The sequence below is a fragment of the Geotrypetes seraphini genome, chromosome 11, assembly GCF_902459505.1.
Source record: "Geotrypetes seraphini chromosome 11, aGeoSer1.1, whole genome shotgun sequence".
Taxonomy (NCBI): Eukaryota; Metazoa; Chordata; class Amphibia; order Gymnophiona; family Dermophiidae; genus Geotrypetes; species Geotrypetes seraphini.
In genome coordinates, this window is record NC_047094.1 from 122710422 (window position 1) to 122728235 (window position 17814).

General features: G+C 44.3%; 1 protein-coding gene and 1 pseudogene across 6 annotated transcripts in view; both read right to left on the reverse strand.

Annotated features, from left to right (window-relative positions):
• GMEB2 (glucocorticoid modulatory element binding protein 2) overlaps positions 1 to 17590 on the reverse strand; it is a 134477-nt gene extending 116887 nt beyond the window's left edge. For 4 of the 6 annotated variants that reach the window (XM_033963351.1, XM_033963348.1, XM_033963349.1 and 1 more), the window contains exon 1: positions 17410 to 17579. The gene's annotated coding sequence lies outside the window, so the exon portion shown is untranslated. Of the gene's footprint in view, positions 1 to 17173; positions 17302 to 17409 lie in introns of those variants that run through there. The other 2 variants (XM_033963346.1, XM_033963347.1) reach the window with 2 other exon arrangements.
• On the reverse strand, positions 2861 to 4115 carry LOC117369193 (annotated as a pseudogene).
• Positions 17591 to 17814: the final 224 nt, after the last annotated feature.

Below are 17814 nucleotides of genomic sequence, written 5' to 3' on the forward strand. Positions count from 1 at the left end.
TTGATAAGTCCTTCCAACAATGCAAAATGTTTTTAATGGCCAAAAATAGTAAGATGTTGAGTAAGCGTGCATTATGTTCAGATAGGGAGTGCTCAAGGCCCTTTAATCCTAGGATAATAATTTTGAGGTCTAAAGGTTCATGAATGTTCAATATAGAAGAAATGATGTTCCAGACTCTATCCCGATACAATTTAAAGTGTGGACACTGGAATATTATATGAGGCAACCAACCCACTGATTCCTTATAGAACCAGCATAGATTGGAGACAGCATGAGAGAATTTAGCGATTTTCTGCGGGGTCCAGTGGGATCGATGTAGCAGAAAGTATATTGATTGAAGGACAGAAGCCGATCGAATTGACTTAAATACTCTAGTCCAGGGGTAGGCAATTCCAGTCCTCGAGAGCCAGAGCCAGGTCAGGTTTTCAGGATATCCACAATGAATATGTATGAGATGGATTTGCATGCACTGCCTCCTTGAAATGCAAATCTATCTCATGCATATTTATTGTGGATATCCTGAAAACCTGACCTGGCTCCGGCTCTCAAGGACCAGAATTGCCTACCCCTGCTCTAGTTCAAACTTCCTGCCATAACTCATCCTCAGCAAATATTTCCAGATCTATATGTCAAGCATTCATTAGTTGTGATATATTTACTGAGGAAGGTTGTCATAATATTGCATACCATTTGGAAGCAACTCCCTTAAGAGGGGCGATAGTAATAATTTGTGAAAGATGATGATGTGTGGACTTTAGTTTTTGAAGATCCGTATACTTTTCACAAACACAATGTTTTAGTTGAAGCCATCTAGAATATTGGTTGGCAGGTAGACCATAATTATTGCACACTTCTTCAAAGGTCAGCCATTTATTGTGATTAAGGTCTTGCAGAGTCCATATCTCACATTTATGGCATATAGGTCAATCCAAGATAGTATTTTGAATTTTGAAGGTGTCATTATTCCATAATGGAATCATAGATGTGTCTTTCCATTTAATCTTCATTATGTGGTCAAATTGTTGAAGCACCGCATTAGTTGAGCGAATGATACTATTAAATTGTTTTTAAAGAAGAGGATATTGGCAAGGTGAGAACAAGGGTGTTATTCCCCAGAATACTTTTTTCCAGAAAGCCAAGAAGGGGGATCAGCCATAGTTTTATTAAGAATCCATATTGATCAATGGCGCATTATAAATGCCTGATGATATTTAAAGAAATCCGAAAGTTGACTCCACCATTCATCTTATCATTTTTAAGTTTATGCATTGCAATCCTAAGGCGAATGTTTTTCCACAATGCTTGTTCAATGTCATGGTAAAATTTGGGGGGTAAAAGGTAAGGTAGCATGCTTAATACATAGTTGATTTTGGGTTAGATCATCATTTTAAAAGTAGCTAGTCGCCCCCAGATGGTGATCATCCGTGTGTTAGTTCTTTTATCAGTGTTAATAAGTATTCAATATTTAGCTGTTCGGTGTCTTCCAATGTTGGACCTATGAATAGGCCTAAATATTTCAGTTTGCAGGTATTCCAGACAAAGCCATAGGATTCTATGTTTTGTTTGTCATCAGCGCAGTTTAGAGACATGATTTCAGACTTGGTTGTATTCAATTTGTATCCAGAGACCTGCACGTTTTGGTCAATTACTTTAATGACTTGAGAGATAGAATCAGGTGTGACATAAAGCATGACGTCATCTGCATGTGCTTGAATCCTTGGATATCCGACTTTGTTCTAATGGTCACCAATAATGGTTCCAACGCTAAATTGAAAAGTAGCGAAGACAATGGAAAACTTTGGCCTGTGCCTCTGGTAGGTTTAAATGTATCAGAAAGGTGATCATTAATGTAAATTCTTGTTCTGGGGTCAGAATATAAGACCCTTATCATTTCAATAAATTGAGCAGGTATGTTGAATTTACGTAAGGTAGCATTGATAAAAGGTCACGCCACTCTATCAAATGCTTTTTCAGCATCTAATTCTACTAATATAAGTTTTTGAGAAGATTGGGAGGTTGCAATTATATTTAACAATGTACAGGAATTGTTAAATGAATGTCTACCATTGATAAATCCAGTTTGATCTGTATTAATCAGATATGGTATAACACATTGAACTTTAGTCGCCAAGATCTTAGCATATATCTTGGCATCTACGTTAATTATGGAAAGCAGCCTATAATTGGTGAAGTACTGAGAATCTTTTCCCGGTTTAGGAATGACAATAATGGTTGCTTCCGTGAAGGTTCCAGAGATAAATCCTTGTGATATCAGATAAGCAAAAAATTGTTGCATGTATGGTGCTAATAAATTTTTGAAAGTAAGTTTTAAAATGGAAATTTTCTGTTCATGGTATTCCATCCTTCCACAGCCTGCTCCCCTTTTCCCATCCTTCAAATGAAATATCTTATTTACCCCCAGTAACTGCAAGGTTGGGAAAAAAGAGCAGATACCAGCAGCTACCTAGAACTTTCCCTGTGCAATTAGTAACATATCTCCCAATCAGCGATTCTTGGTTTGCTCAATTGTGGGGTACAACTGATTGATTTGAATCAGAAGCACACAAATCTTTTTTTTTTTGCAATGCAATCAGCATTTTATACAAGAGAAAGTATCCACAGTGCTATCTATGTGCCTCTGAACACTACGGCCTCTCAGTTCTTATCAGAGCAAACTCAAGGCATGAAAAATAAAAACAATATAAAAAAAAACACACACACTTGCATCACCATGCACAAAAAATACCCAATTAACAACTAGTATTAACATTTCACATTATGAATATTGTTTCCAAATAAAAGCAGTTTGTTGGTGGTTGGTTATTTTTAATTTTTTTTTTTAAACAGAGCTGGACCAGACACACATCTTCTTTGCAAATGTGTCAAAGACAATGTCACGACTGGGCGTGGGGGATCCACTGATTGTCCATTGGCCGACGGAGAAGCTCCTCTACATGTCTGGCAACATCCATGCTATTATCGAGGTCAAAATCTCCTTCAGGGTCCAGCACCGATTCTGGGTTTTGCGGATAGAGGTTATAATGAGACTGGGAGCACACAGAGGGTGAGGCAGCTTGCTCCATGTAACTGCTTCCCACGGACATCTCAGCATTCGCAAACTCTGGTACAACTTGCTTTATTTGTGGCTTCACGTATCCATCTCCTTTTGAGGAATTGCAGAGCACAGGTGTGTAGTATATGGAGTACACTTCATCTTTTGGCCTATCTGGGAACACATAGATAAGATAGCTCAAGTCTCCCAGGCGGTCAGCAAGAGATCGAACGGAAGTCTCTAGTTGTAAATGGCATCAAGTTCCATAGGATCCTGTCAGGCGAGTCAAATTTCCAGGCTACAGTTACACCTCCGATCTCTGAATCACTGAAGCGCATAAGAAATGTGCCATCTGGTTTGTTAGCTAGCCAGTCATGAGCTTGTTGTTTGTTCACAAATCCATGCTTTTTCAACACTTCCATTACTCCATCAAACCACTGCCAAAATGTATAATTCCATCCAGGCAAGTTTTCCCTGTTGAACTGGGACCAGGACACAGTCATATTCATATAATCCTCCTTCTGTGTGCTGGTACTGTTGAATAGTTTCTGTGCCAGGAACAGCAGGTTGTCTTCAGATAGACCACGGTTACTCTGCACTTCTGCCTTGAACTTCATGTTTAGAGCTTCGCATAGCTGTGGCCAAAGAACTTTGTCAGGTACAATGAATGGTAACCGTCCCGGTTCAGCAAATGCATTGTCCCACAAAACCGTGGCTGTGGCATTGTTATCTTGGCTACCGTGGACAATTACCACCACCGGAAGGGACAAGGTCTTCACTTGAACACCAGCTCATTTCCGCCCACACTGAACTGCGACTCAAACAAGATCGTGAATTTCTCTTCTGTCACAGATTCTGCACCACGTCGATCTGACCTCTTGATTCTCTTCAGAGACATATTTCTGAAATGTGCACTGAGAGTTCCTGTTGCCTGGTGATACTCCATCACACAGCAGTTGTTCAATATTTCACCACTGCTCTCATTCCTGGTGTTCTCGTTTTTCAGCAGGGCCTTGACTTGCATTTTGCTGATGATGGTTGCCTTCACCTGGGGAGGGTTCATGAGGGGCCTTCCTCGCTGCCGGGTCCTGCCTACTTTCTGTTTCCGCGAAGGCAGGACCCGGCAACAAGGAAGGCTCGAAGCAAGGAAAGAGCAGCAAGTTGTAAGCTTTCCTCCATCGATGACCTATGGAAGATAGGTCAGCGATGGAGGGAAGCTTGCGACTCTGCCGATTCAAAGATGACATGAACTTCATTCAGGAGGGCAATAATAGCAGTCACTGGTCTTTCCAAAAGGCTGCTTGTTGTGGATGTGGAGCATTGAGTTTGATCTGCGAATTATGATAATTGTTCAAAAAAATGCTCTTTCAGTCAACTTGGAAAGAGAGCACAAATTTGAGATAGATCTATAGTTATTAGGGTCAGAATGATTTCCAGAGTTGGATTTGAAGATTGGATGGACAAGGGCTTTTTTCCACATCTAATGATAAACTAATATTAATCAAATTTAAAGCAAGTGGCAAAAGGCTATGAACAGACAGTTTTAAACACGAGGAAGGGACCAGATCTAAAGAACAAGTTGTACTTCTCATTAAAGAGAGGATTTTGGATAATTTATCCAGAGACTGAAGTGAGAAAGATGACCATTTTGATAGGGGCAAGGTTCATGGAGGTAGAAGTAGTAAATGATGGAGACTGAACTACTAAAGAATCTGTAGAACATGGTTTCGTATCTGTTGAAGAATTTGTTGGTAAAAATGAATGTCTAAGTTTAGTAACTTTATTGAGAAAGTGATTCCCTAAAACATTAGCTGAGGGAAACAGATTGCACAATGGAAGGTAAGAAGTGAGTCTTGATATTAATGAAAAAGACATCTTGGGGGGTTATCAGATCTTGCATCCTGCTATTTTTTTTTATTATATTCCTTTTGAAGGTTTCTACAGGCTTGTAGAACAGAGGAATTATGTTGCTTATGCCAAACTCACTCTGTACTGATGTTTCAGGAGGTGAAGACTGCTGTGATACCAGGATTTTTTGCGTGTTGTATTAGGAATAAATGTCTGAATAGGGGCAATGGTGTTTAAGGCTGTTTGCAGGCTCTGATTCCAGCTAATAAGGCTAGTGAATATGAGCTACTGGGCTAGATGGACCATTGGTCTGACCCAGTAAGGCTATTCTTATGTTCTTAGAAGCTTGCTCCTCAATGGTTAAAAAAGGAAATCCACAGGAAAGAAAGAAAGAAAGAAAAATAAAGGGGACATTCTATATGCAGTGTTCTTCCTAGAGCCTTTTAGCCGGGCACTCTGTGCGGCTAATTTAGATGACCGCCCGGCTGCCATCTATCGCGAATCCTGCCGCTACTGCCACTGCTCAACATTTAAAAAAAACAACAACCCAAAAACCCCACCTCTCACCGACTTGGAGATTTCATGCCTTAGCTCGTAGCGAACTCATGCTTCAGGGCTCTAAAGTGTGCGTGCTGGCTTCCCTTCTCTTCCCTCCGAAATGGGAAGTTATGTCCCGGGGGGCGGGGAAGAGAATAGAAGGGAAGCCAGCATGCACACCTTACAGCCCTGAAGCATGAGTTCGCTACGGGATAAGGCAGGAGACAGGTCAATGACATTGGGAAGCTTACAACTTGCTGCTTTTACATGCTTCGGGCCTTCCTCGCTGCCGGGTCCTACCTACTTTCTATTTCCGCAAAGGCAGGACCAGGCAACGAGGAAGGCCCAAAGCAAGGAAGAGCAGCAAGTTGTATGCTTCCCTCCGTCGCTGACCTATGGAAGATAGGTCAGCGATGGAGGGAAGCTTGCGACTCTGCCGATGGAAGGGATGGGAAGAGAAATGCTGCTGCTGCACCCAATTGGGGAGGGGAGAAGGAAAACCAGGGAAGGGAGAGGAAAGGAAAGAGATGCCAAGACCATGGGAGTGAAGGAAAGGAAAGGAGCTACCAAACCATGGAGGGGGGGGGAGAGATGTCAGGGCATATGGAGGGAAGGGGAGGAGGCAGATGCCAGACTAGGTGAAAGGAAGGAAGGAGAAGAGATGCCAGATAATGGAGTGGGAGGGGGAGATGGAAGGAGAGGGGAGAGATTCTAGGGCATGGGGGGGAAGGAAGGGAAACTAAAAGAGACAAAATGCCAGAGGGAAAGAAAGGAGAGGATGTGCCAGAGGAGGTAGAGATAGGAGGGAGATGCCAGGGCATGGGGGGATAGAAGGGAAGGAGATAGAGATGCCAGACCATGGGGTGGAGTGGGAAGGAAGGAAGGAAATGAGAAGAGAGAGATGCCAGAGCATAGGGGAGGGGGTGAAGCTGAAATGAATCATGTACAAAGGAGAGAAAGGGCATAGGATATACAGTTTATTGAAGGGACATAGAAAGAGGGAAGATGCCGTATGAAACAGAAAGAGCGGACACTGGATGGAAAGGGCAGAGAGGGTGGACAGTGGATGCAAGGGGCAGAGAGAGGGTGGACAGTAGATGGAAGGGGTAGAGAGAGAGAGAGAGGGCAGAGGCTGGGTGGAAGGGACAAAGAGAGAGCAGATGTTGCATGAAAGAGAGCGAGGACAAATGCTAAATAGAAAGAAGAGAGCAAAGAGAAGATGATTAAAGCAGAAATGACAAAAGGTAGAAAAAATTTTTTTTGTTGCTTTATATAGAATCAAGTAGTATTGTAAAAATTGATTAAAGTTTATAAATAGGAAATGGAAATAAGGCAGTTTTTTTGGGACTAAACCCCTTTCCTCAGGTCAGGACAGGATATCATAATAGCAGGGTGCCCAAATGGTCGATCACGATCGACCAGTAGATCGTAAAGGCAATGTGAGTTGATCGCGTTGCCTTTGCAATCTTTTTCTTCCTGCCTCCCCGAGCCAGGCCAGGTGCGTACAAGCGCCGGACTCACAAGACTTCTAATGTCGGAGAGGAAATTCTGGGCCAGCCAATCGCTGCCTGGCTGGCCTGGAACTTCCTCTCCGACGTTAGAATTGACGTCAGAGGTGAAGTCTTGCAAGTCCGGCGCTTGTACGTGCCTGGCCTGGCTCGTGGAAGCAGCAGGGAGAAATTGGCATGGTGGCTTAGGGGGTAGGGAAAGAATCAGGGAAGTGGAGAAATTGGCGCGATGGCTTGGGGGGGCAGGGCGAAAGAGAAAGAAAGAGAGACAGAAAGAAAAGGGGAGGAGCAGAAAGAAAAAAAAATATTGGCTTTACAGTCAGAAGGAAGTGCAACCAGAGACTCATGAAATCACCAGACAAAAAGGTAGGAAAATGATTTTATTTTCAATTTAGTGATCAAAATGTGTCCGTTTTGAGAATTTATATCTGCTGTCTATATTTTGCACTATGGCCCCCTTTTACTAAACCGCAATAGCAGTTTTTAGCGCAAGGAGCCTATGAGCATCGAGAGCAGAGAGAGGGCATTCAGCGCAGCTCCCTGCGCTAAAAACTACTATTGCGATTTAGTAAAAAGGGAGGGGGTATATTTGTCTATTTTTGTATAGTTGTTCCTGAGGTGGCACTGCATAGAATCATCTGCCTTGACCTCTTTGAAAACCTGCAGAATAGAAATGATAATTAACATTTTATTGGTGGTAGATCATTTTGACTTGGTCATTTTAAAAGTAGCTCGCAAGCCCAAAGAGTGTGGGCACCCCTGCTTTAGAGCCATTTCTTGTATGACTGGGTAAGCTTTATCTTTTTTTTTTTTAATTGTTTAAATTCATGCATAAATAAATGGCTAGATTGAACCTAATGACTTCATTAACGCCTTTCCCTTTTTTAAACCTCTATACCATTTGAAAGAGGGCAAATACTGCTTAAATTTAGTAAAAATATTCTGGCACAAGTGTGAAACCTTAAAAAGGAAGTCATATTGAGCATTGGAAAATAATAATAATAATTAACAAATAAAAATAGGGCTCCTTTTACTAAGTTGCAATAGTGGTTTTAGCATGTGCTTAGCGCGCGCAGAATTACCACATGCGCTAGATGCTAACGCCAGCATCGAGCTGGCGTTAGTTTTCCCACATAGCGCAGGGGTTTGCACGCGCTAAAAATGCTAGTGCACCTTAGTAAAAAGAGGGGGTTAATTTTCCCCACCACCAAATTTCCCCATCCCGCCCCACCCAGCTACTTTTTCATGCCACCCGGCTGGAAAAAATTTCTGGGGAGAACAGTGTAATGGTATTTTCCAGTGCAATAGAAATGGTATGCTGAACCTTAGGGTATTCTATCCATTCTCACAAGCATACTGCAGAAAAATGTCAATCACAGCTTTTGAAACCTCCTCCTTCTCTGAAGAGTTTGTTGCCTCTGGCAGGTTAACTGGATCGGGCTGTCCAAGTCCGGGCAATGTTAAACAAATTGCTGGATATTCAAGCCATAGAACCAGTTCCAGAAGAACACTTGGGTTCAAGCAGATATTCAATATACTTTGTCATGCCCAAGAAAGATTCAGAGAATTGGAGGATCAATCTCAAACATGTCAATGTGACCTTGAGGGTTCCACGTTTCCAGATGGAGATGGTGAGATCTGTCATTACAGCAGTCCAGCCAGGAGAGTTTCTGGCTGCCCTTGATTTAGCAGAGGCTTATCTCCACATTCAATTTTTCCAGCACACAAAGTTTCTGAAATTTCATGTGTTGGAGAATCACTATCAATTCTCAGTGCTACCATTTGGGCTGGGAAAGGCACCCTGTACATTCACCAAGGTGATGGTGGTGGTGGTGGTAGCATTTCCACAGCCGGACTGGCAGATTCATCCTTACTTAGATGACTGGCTCATCAAAGCCCCCTCTTGAAAAGAGGGAGAAAGAGCATGGCAGCAGGTGTGCAAACTTTGCAGAGTCTGGGCTGGATTGTAAACTTTCGTAAGAGCCAATTAGTTCCCACTCAGTCTTTGGAATAAATGGAAGTTCTCTTCAACATGGCGGAAGGCCAAGTTTTTCTACCAGAGGCATGCTTCTTAATCATTCCTAGCATTCTGTTCGCCCTTTTCGCAGCCGCCGCACATTGCGCAGACAGCTTCATCAACTTGTCGACCAGTACTCCCAAGTCTCTTTCCTGGAGGGTCTCTCCGAGTACAGCACCAGACATCCTATATTCATGTATAAGATTTTTGTTACCGACATGCATCACCTTACACTTATCCACGTTAAACCTCATGTGCCATGTCGGGGCCCATTTCTCGAGCTTGTTTATGTCACGTTGCAGGTCTTCGCAATCCTTCTGCGTCTTCACTACTAAGTCACTCAAGTCCTCAACCTAGGATCCAAGATTACACATAGACGAAAAATAAAGGAAAATATATTATAATTAGCAAGATAACTACAGATAGTGCTGAGGTAGGAGCATCTCTATAACTATTGAGCACTTGATTTTCCTTCATCCAGCCAAGACATTGCCAAGAAAGCACTTAATTATTGAGGTTCAAAGAAAACATATTTAACTGAACGGTGGCAAATAATACACTTGCAAGGGTGTCTCAAGTAGAATGTTGCCCCCAGTGAAGTGACACCTGGTCTCAGGAGAAGAAGTTATCTACGACGCCTTTGAGTTTCCCTTGAAAGATTGGGAAACTTTTGAATTTTACACCCAAGAAATTCTGTTTATTTTTGAAGAAAAGCCTCAATAACCACATTTTATCAATCGAAAGAGCTAATGTTAATATCATTGTGGATGGTGTAGCAATGTTTCCAAGATTTCCGATACATTTAATGGTGCTTGATCAGTTACTTTAATCTGTAATTTATTCCCTCCTTTATGAGGTAAATAGTAAACTTGGGAAAAAGGTGGCAATGTTTCCTCTGGAATTTGTAGAATTTCTACCAGGTATCTCCTAAGCATCTCCCTAGGAGTTACCATAGTTAATCTTGGAAAGTTAATTAATCTCAAATTATTCCTTGCGCTGTTCTCTAATATTTCTAACTTCTTCCTAAGATTCACTTGATCTTTAACAAGAGTCTGTTGTATTTGTTTAGTTAATTATAAGTCCTGGTCAAGCTTCTGTACAGAAGATTTTGAAACCGTCAGATCCTCTTTTAATGCCTTAAGCTCTTTAGTATGTTGAATCAATTTTGCTTCAACATACTGGAAATTAGGGCTAATAGTCTTTGTAAAGTTAGTAATTAAATCCCATAAGGACTCAAGAGTCACTTGTGCTGGTTTTTCCAAAATTGAAAGCATTTGCTGAGTATAGAAATGCTCACCGTCTGTAGAAGCTGATTCTTCACTTTGTTCCAGCTGATTTTCTTCACCTTCGGTAGCTGACTTTCCCCCGGTTTCTCCTACAGAAACTCCCTGAACTAGTTCTGTTCCCAAGCTCTCCAACGGTGGACCTTTCGCCTCTGGGGAGAGTTCTCCCCCTATCTCTGGGGTTCCCTCTACCTCTGGTGAGCTGGTGACTCGGGGTTGCAGGGGTGGGACTCTCAAGTCGGGGCTAAGCGTGGTGTCTTGCCCAGGAGAGGCGACTCTGGTTTCATCTAAACCAGGCGCCCTCAGCGGACTGGCTTCCGGCATCAAAACAACTGCTCCATGCATCTTCCGCAGACATTCTTCAATGTTGCCGAAGGTCAGGATATAAGGACGCCATGAGGCGCTAGCGGCACTCCTTCCTCGTCTCTTCGGCATGTTAAAGGTAGGCTACCAGAGCCAAAGTAATGTAAAGGAGAAAGTTTGAATGTCGCGGTTCGGAAGCGACCCTCTCATGGCTTCTGTACCACGGCCATCTTGGAATCCTCAGATTTCCACTTCCTGTACTAAGTACTTTCTGAACAGTTCAACAGCTGATATTTCCAATGTCTTTGGAAAATTTAAGAGACGCAAATTAAGCATATTAAAATTTTCTATTTGTTAACTTTTCCTGTGTACCATCAGTTTGTCTTTAATTAAACCATCTACTGCCGATTTCAATATTGTTATGTCCTCATTTACTACGGTACTTTAAATTTAACTTCACTATCAGTTTTCAAATTTTCAATAGTCTTAGAGAGAGAGAGAGTCCATCTTCCTTATCAAATCTGTCGTTTCCTGGGCCAACTTCTGTATTATCCCATCCATTCTTTGGAGCATTCCCCAAACATCCAGGAGTGTAACCTCCGAAGGACTTGAAGGCACCCGATATCACTTTCCCCGCGGGAGCCTTTTTCACCTGAACCCCTCTATAGAAGACATACCCGCAACCACTTCGGTATCGGGATGACTGAGTCTCAGGCAGCTCAACCGCAGGACAAGGAGGAACAATGGGAGCTGGAAGGGATAATGAAACTTCCGGCTCATGCGCAGGTGCTGGGTCCCGAAATGCCGATGCAGGCGAGCCTCTCTCTCCAGAATTCAAAGCAGCTCTGGCGGTAAAGTCAAGCAGAGTCTGACGCATAGGTGTCTAAGAATCCGTTGGTGAGTGTTTCACCCTAGATTCCATGGCTTGCAATTTTTCAAAGCAGTTGTTCATGTGGAACCTTGTTGAATGCCTTCTGAAAATCCAGATATACAATGCTGACTAGCTCGCCCTTGTCTATCTGCTTGTTTACTCCCTCGAAGAAGTGCAGCAAGTTAATCAAGCAAGATCTTCCCTTGCTGAAGCCGTGCTGGCTGGTCCTCATCAGCTCGTGTCCGTCAAGGTGATCAATGATGCGGTCCTTTATCAGCGCCTCTACCATCTTTCCCGGTACCGAGGTCAGACTCACCGGTCTGTAGTTTCTCGGGTCTCCCCCTCGAACCTTTCTTGAAGATCGGCATGACATTCGCCACTTTCCAGTCTTCTGGAATCCTTCCCGATTTGATCAACAGATTGGCTATTAGTTGAAACAGTTCAGCTATAGCCCCTTTCAGTTCTTTAATTACTCTCAGATGGATGCCATCTGGTCCTGGGGATTTATCATTTTTAAGTCTATCAATCTGCCTGCATACCTCTTCTAGACTGACCATCAACCCTGTCAGTTTCCCGTCCTCATTTCCTGCGTATAGCCTATCAGCCTCCGGTATGTTGTGCATATCCTCTACGGTAAATACAGACACAAAAAATGTGTTTAGTTTGTCGGCGATGGCTTTGTCCAAATTTAGCACTCCCTTTATTCCATGGTCATCCAACGGCCCAACCACTTCCTTCGGGGGTCGTTTCCCCTTAATATATCGAAAGAACGGCTTGAAGTTTTCCGCCTCCTTAGCTATTTTTTCCTCATAGTCTCTTTTGCCCCTTTTTACCACCTTATGACACCTGCTTTGATGTTGTTTGTACTTTTTCCAGTTTTCATCCATTTTTGACCTTTTCCATTCCTTAAACGAAGTCTTCTTGTCTCTGATCACTTCCTTCACAGCTACAGTGAGCCACGCTGGTTCCTTGTTCTTTTTCCTTTTTGATTCCTTGGTGATAAGCAATATATATAGATTTTGTGCCTCGGTGACCGTGTCCTTAAAAAGGGACCATGCTTGCTCTAGCGTTTTTACACTACTTCGTCTTAATCTTCTTCCTCACCATGAGTCTCATCCCTTTCTAATTCCCTTTTCGGAAGTTCAGTGCTGTGGCCGTCATTTTGGATCAATGTTTTGCCCCTGCATCCAGGTCGAAACGGATATTATGATCACTGGTTCCCAGCGTCCCCTCTACTTCTGCACCTTGCACTGGTCCTTGTAGTCCATTTAGAATTAAAGTCCAGAATTGCATTTCCTCTCGTATTTTCCTCAACAAGTTGTTCCAGGAAGCAATCGCCTACAGCATCCAGGAACTTGGTCTCCCTACCGCAGCCAGAGGTGCCTAGGTTCCAGTCTTTCCCCGGATAGTTGAAGTCACCCATGATAACTGTGTTGCCTCCCTTACAATTGCGTTTATTCTTGTCCGTCATCTCTCCATCAATTTCTTCGGACTGCCCTGGGGGTCCGTAGTAGATGCTGATCTTTGTTTCCATTCCTTTTGTTCTCGGAATTTTGGCCCATAGAGGCTCTATCTTATTTTTCATTTCCGGTATTTCCGGTAGACTCAATTCCTTCTTTGATGTATAGGACAATAACCCCACCTTTTTGACGTACTCTGTCTCTGCGGTATAGCTTGTATCCCGGTAGCACAGTGTCCCAGGCGTTTTCCTCATTCCACTATGTTTCCGTGTTGCCGATGTCAAGGTTATATTTTTGTGCCATAGCTTCCAATTCCCCCAACATATTTCTTAGGCTTCTTGCATTTGTGTACATACACTTGAGTTTGCGGCGTGTTATTATCTTGCAATTTCTTCCCTCTTGTGTCCTTTTTGATCCGTCAGGATTTCTATCTTGCCTATGATCCGGTGAGTCTTCCCTGCTATCTTCTTGCACTGTATCCTCTGGGTATATCGGTTCCTAAACCATCGAATCTTGGTCGACTATCGGCTTTCCCCTTCTTCCTAGTTTAAAAACTTCTCAATTTTTCTCTTGATGTTGCTTGCAAAAAGCCTCGTTCCATCTCCGTTGAGGTGGAGTCTATCCTTCCTGAATAGCTTGCTCTTTCCCCAGAATGTCGTCCAGTTGCACATGAAGTGGAATCCTTCTTCCTCACACCAGCGCCTCAACCATGCGTTGACTGCTTGCAGCTCCATCTGCCTCTTCTCATCGGCCTGGGTATCGGCAGGATCTCTGAGAAAGCTACCCTCTGTGTTCTGGTCTTTAGCTTCTTTCCTAGCATCCGGAACTAGTACTTCAGTCCTTCCCTGCTGTAGTTCCTGTTGCTTACGTTGTTTGTCCCCATATGGATCACCACCGCCGTATCTTCCTCTTCCACGCTGTCGATGATCCTGTCGATGCAGCTATGTCTTCTACCTTGGATCCCGGTAGGCAGGTCACCAGCCGATCCTGTCGTCCTCACGCTATGTGACTATCGACTTGCCTGATGATGGGAGTCCCCCACGACGATCGCTGTCCTCTCTATCTTCTTTTGCCTCTCTAGCCGCATGTCCGTGTCCCTGGTGTATGACCATCTCTCCAGCCGTAGGTCCGTGTCCTCTATGCACTTCCATCTTCTCTCATCCTGGCATTGGCTTGCACCGGCCTCATCTTCTTGTGGGTTCCCTCCGCTGTTTCCAGATCTCGCTGTGTCACCCATTTCTTCCTTGTGGTTGTCCTCCAGGTAGTCTTCATTTCCTGTAGGTGCATTTTGGCAGTTCCACTGTCGCTGGTGATTTTCTATGGCCTCCCTGTATGCCTTCTTGATGAACTTCTCTAACTCCTGGATTTTTTCCTCAATGGTTTCCTCTGTCTTGACATTCTCTGCCTCTCTGTCCTCCTCCTCCACTGCACGAGGTGCTTCTAGTTCCAGTATTCTTGCCTCCAGGAGTCTGACTTGTTTCTTCAAGCTTTCCAGTTCCTCGCATAAAATGCATACATAAGGCTGCCTCCCAGAGGGGAGGTAGTCGTACATATGGCAGACGGTGCAGAAAACTGGGTAGCTCAACTTCCTGCTTCTGTCTGCTGCTTCCATTGCTGTATGGTTGCCAGTCTGTTGTCTGAAGTGGCTTCTCACTGTTTCCTTATGTAGCGTCCTCTGAGTCTGCTGTGGCTGTCCTCTGAGTCTGCTGTCCTCTGGGCCTGCTGTGGCTGCTGTCCTCTGGGCCTGCTATGGCTGTCCTTTTGCTCATGTTCAGTTATTCATCCCTTCGCAAAAGCGCTCTCGCTAAGACGAGCACCTTTAACACGTGCTGAACAACTGAGTGCCGTTGGCTCCTCCCCTTTTAAGGGGGAGCTCTGGATCTGCTGCTGCGGATGATGTCAGGGGTGGGCAGAGCTAACTCTCTCCGCAGCCTCTCACCCTCTGCCTCCTCTGCCCAACTCCTCTTCTCTCCCTTCTGCCTCCTCTGTCCATTCCTCTTCTCTCCCTTCTGCCTCTCTCCTCAGCCCAACTCTTCTCCTGCCTGCCCCAATCTCAAAGCAAGCTGGATCTGCATGCCATTGGCCCCTCCCCTTTTAAGAGGGAACTCCGGGGCTGCTGCGGGTGACAGGAGTAGGCGGAGCTACCTCTCACCGCAGCCCCTCACCCTCTGCCTCCTCTGCCTAACACAAGTAGAAAAGACTATCTTCTAATGTCTCTCTTATAGGAAAGCAACTAGAGATCAGAGGACAGTCCTGAGATAAGAGTGGAGGGTCAGAAAAAAATTATGCAAATAAGGCTTCCTACAAGCAGTCTTGTGACATGGGATGTATAACCCTCTTATCCAGGAATAGAGTGGGATTGTATAAGAATTACAGATCTAAAAAGAGATCAGTTTTGTGCTAATCTGTCATCCCCATGGTTGTTTTCAACATGTCCAGCCATCTGATTGCAGGTCGCCCTCTTCACCTCGTTCCATCGATCTTCCCAAACATAATACACTTCTCCCTCCGTATTCGCTGTGAAAACCCATGAATACAAAAAATCCACGAATAACTTTTTCATATGTTATTCGCTGTTTTCTATTTAAAAAACCATCTTGAATATGGTGAAACCGCAAATAAAATGGTGGGAGACCTGGCCTGTTCCTGAAGGAGAGGCAAAACACAGTGAAGAAAGCACTGGCAATCAGCAATTTTCTCTGTAAACGCCTGGAATCAGTGATTTCTCTATGCAAGCTGATGTAATTTGGGGGGGGGGGGGGGGGGGGGGGGGAGGAGCCAGCAAGCTATAAACCACGAATAATCAAAACCATGAATAATCGAAACCACGATTGCTGAAACCGCGAATATGGAGATATGTAGGGAGAAATGTATCTTTCTCCAATACTCTTCTGACAGTGTGACCAAAATAAGACAGTCATAATTTCATCATTTGGGCTTTGAGTGACATAGCCAATTTCCAGAATCGATTTGTTAGTTGGCAGTCCATGGCATACATAAAATCCTTCTCCAGCACCAAAGCTCAAAAGAGTTAATCTTCTTTCTGTCTTGTTTCCATAGTGTCCAGCTTTCGCATCAATAATTGACCACTGAGAAAATGAGTGTATGGACAAGTCTGATCTTCGTTTGGAGTGCTATTTCCTTGCCTTTTAATACTTTGTTGAGAGCCTTCATTGGAGTGCTATTCTGTGGAGTATATCTGCCCTGTTAGTTGCTTCCTTATTTACAAAATAGCCTTCTTACTTCTGTCAAAAATACTACTAAATGACTATTTGACATCTTGATAGCAATTGCATTAACTACAATAATTTGTAACTTGAAACATCAGTCACGTTTGCTTTCAATTCTGGTGGTCCTCCCATCGTAATGTACTTAAATATGAAAGAATGATGGCAGAATTGGCTGTTTGTCTTGTTTTATTGTTTTTTTTTGTACATAATTACACAAGAATGGTTTTGTTCCCTCTCCGACCTTTAATTCTAGGTTCCCTATTACTGAAATGCCCCCCCCCACACACACACACTCCATGTTCATCATGCTGTGACACGAAGGTTGACAACAAACCAGATTACTGGCTGCTTCTGCTACTAGCAAAGTCCAGGTCCCAATGTAGAGCCTCTGCCAGGGTGGAGAGATTATAAACAAGTATGAATTTCTTCCAACCTCATTATAAGCCCTATAGCACCGATTTCAATCGGAAGCATAACCAGCCCTCCAATTCTGGAGGCACCCAGAAGCAGACTGGGCAGGGTGTCAACACGTTCTTCCCTCCTCCTTTCACTCCCTCCCCCCTCTACACATTCCTCCCTCCTCCTCTCACTCCCCTCCAAACATACTTTTGCTGGCAGAGATGCCAAGACCCCACTAGCCAAAGACATACAGTTCCTAAGCTGCTGCTGCTCCTTCTCCTCCTTGCCTGTATCTTTAAAGCAAAAGTCAGTGGCATATCTTGCAGAGCATGCTCAATGCGACTAGAGGCACAACACTGACTTCTCCAATAAATAAACAGTACAAGCATGAGGGGAGCAGCTCAGGTATGTCTTTAGCTAACAGGTCTTAAGCATCACTATCAGCCCTTTAAAGGAGTACTGCATTCTGAATGGGGCCTGAGCCCAAAGTGGGGGCAGGCCAGCTCTTCAAGACACCACCCTAAAATCAGAACTACAACACACTGATTTGAGATACAAATTTAAACTGACAATAACTCTACCTCTTGAAACCAAGTAATTTAGCAGTTCTATCATTGTGTTCTTTTTCAAATAAAAAGGTGCAGGTAACATCAGCTCCCACCCACCCTGTCAATCACTAGCTGGGGCTGGGACCCAGACCCGCCATCGCCTCTGGCGCTGCCTCTGCGGTCAGGGCATTACGCCCAAAGTGGTGAAAAGGCAGATTGCTACGACTATAACCTCATCCCATCCCAGCCCCCAATCTCTCTCTCTGTCTCTCAGAGATAAACTGAGCTCCCGCCGCCTGCCACAGGAAACAACGTGGCAGTCAGCTAAGGGTAGCGGCGCATTTCTTACGTACGCCGCCCTTCGCTCCGTGTGTACGCTGCCGCCGCGGCCTGCCGTCTCCTCTGCCGTAACGTCCTGACGCTCCGTAGGGACCGCCGGATGGGTCGTGCGTGAGATGGAGATGTGCGCTTACCCGGTGAAGTGTCACAGCCGCTGCTGTTCGGGATTCGGCAATGTGACGCAGCTGAGAGAAGGCGCGAGCGAGGGAGGGAAGGAGGGTGGGGCGCCGGCTCGTGCGCGTCACCAGCGGGGCGCCACATTTTGCACGGCCTGAAAAATTGTTCCTGGAGAGTTTCAAGCAGACACGGGGACAAAATTTTTCCCCGTCTCCACATGAGCTCAATTATCCCGTCCCATTCCCGCGTCTTTTGTCGCTATCGCTGCCCCAGCCCCATTCCTGCAAGCTCTGTCTTCATCT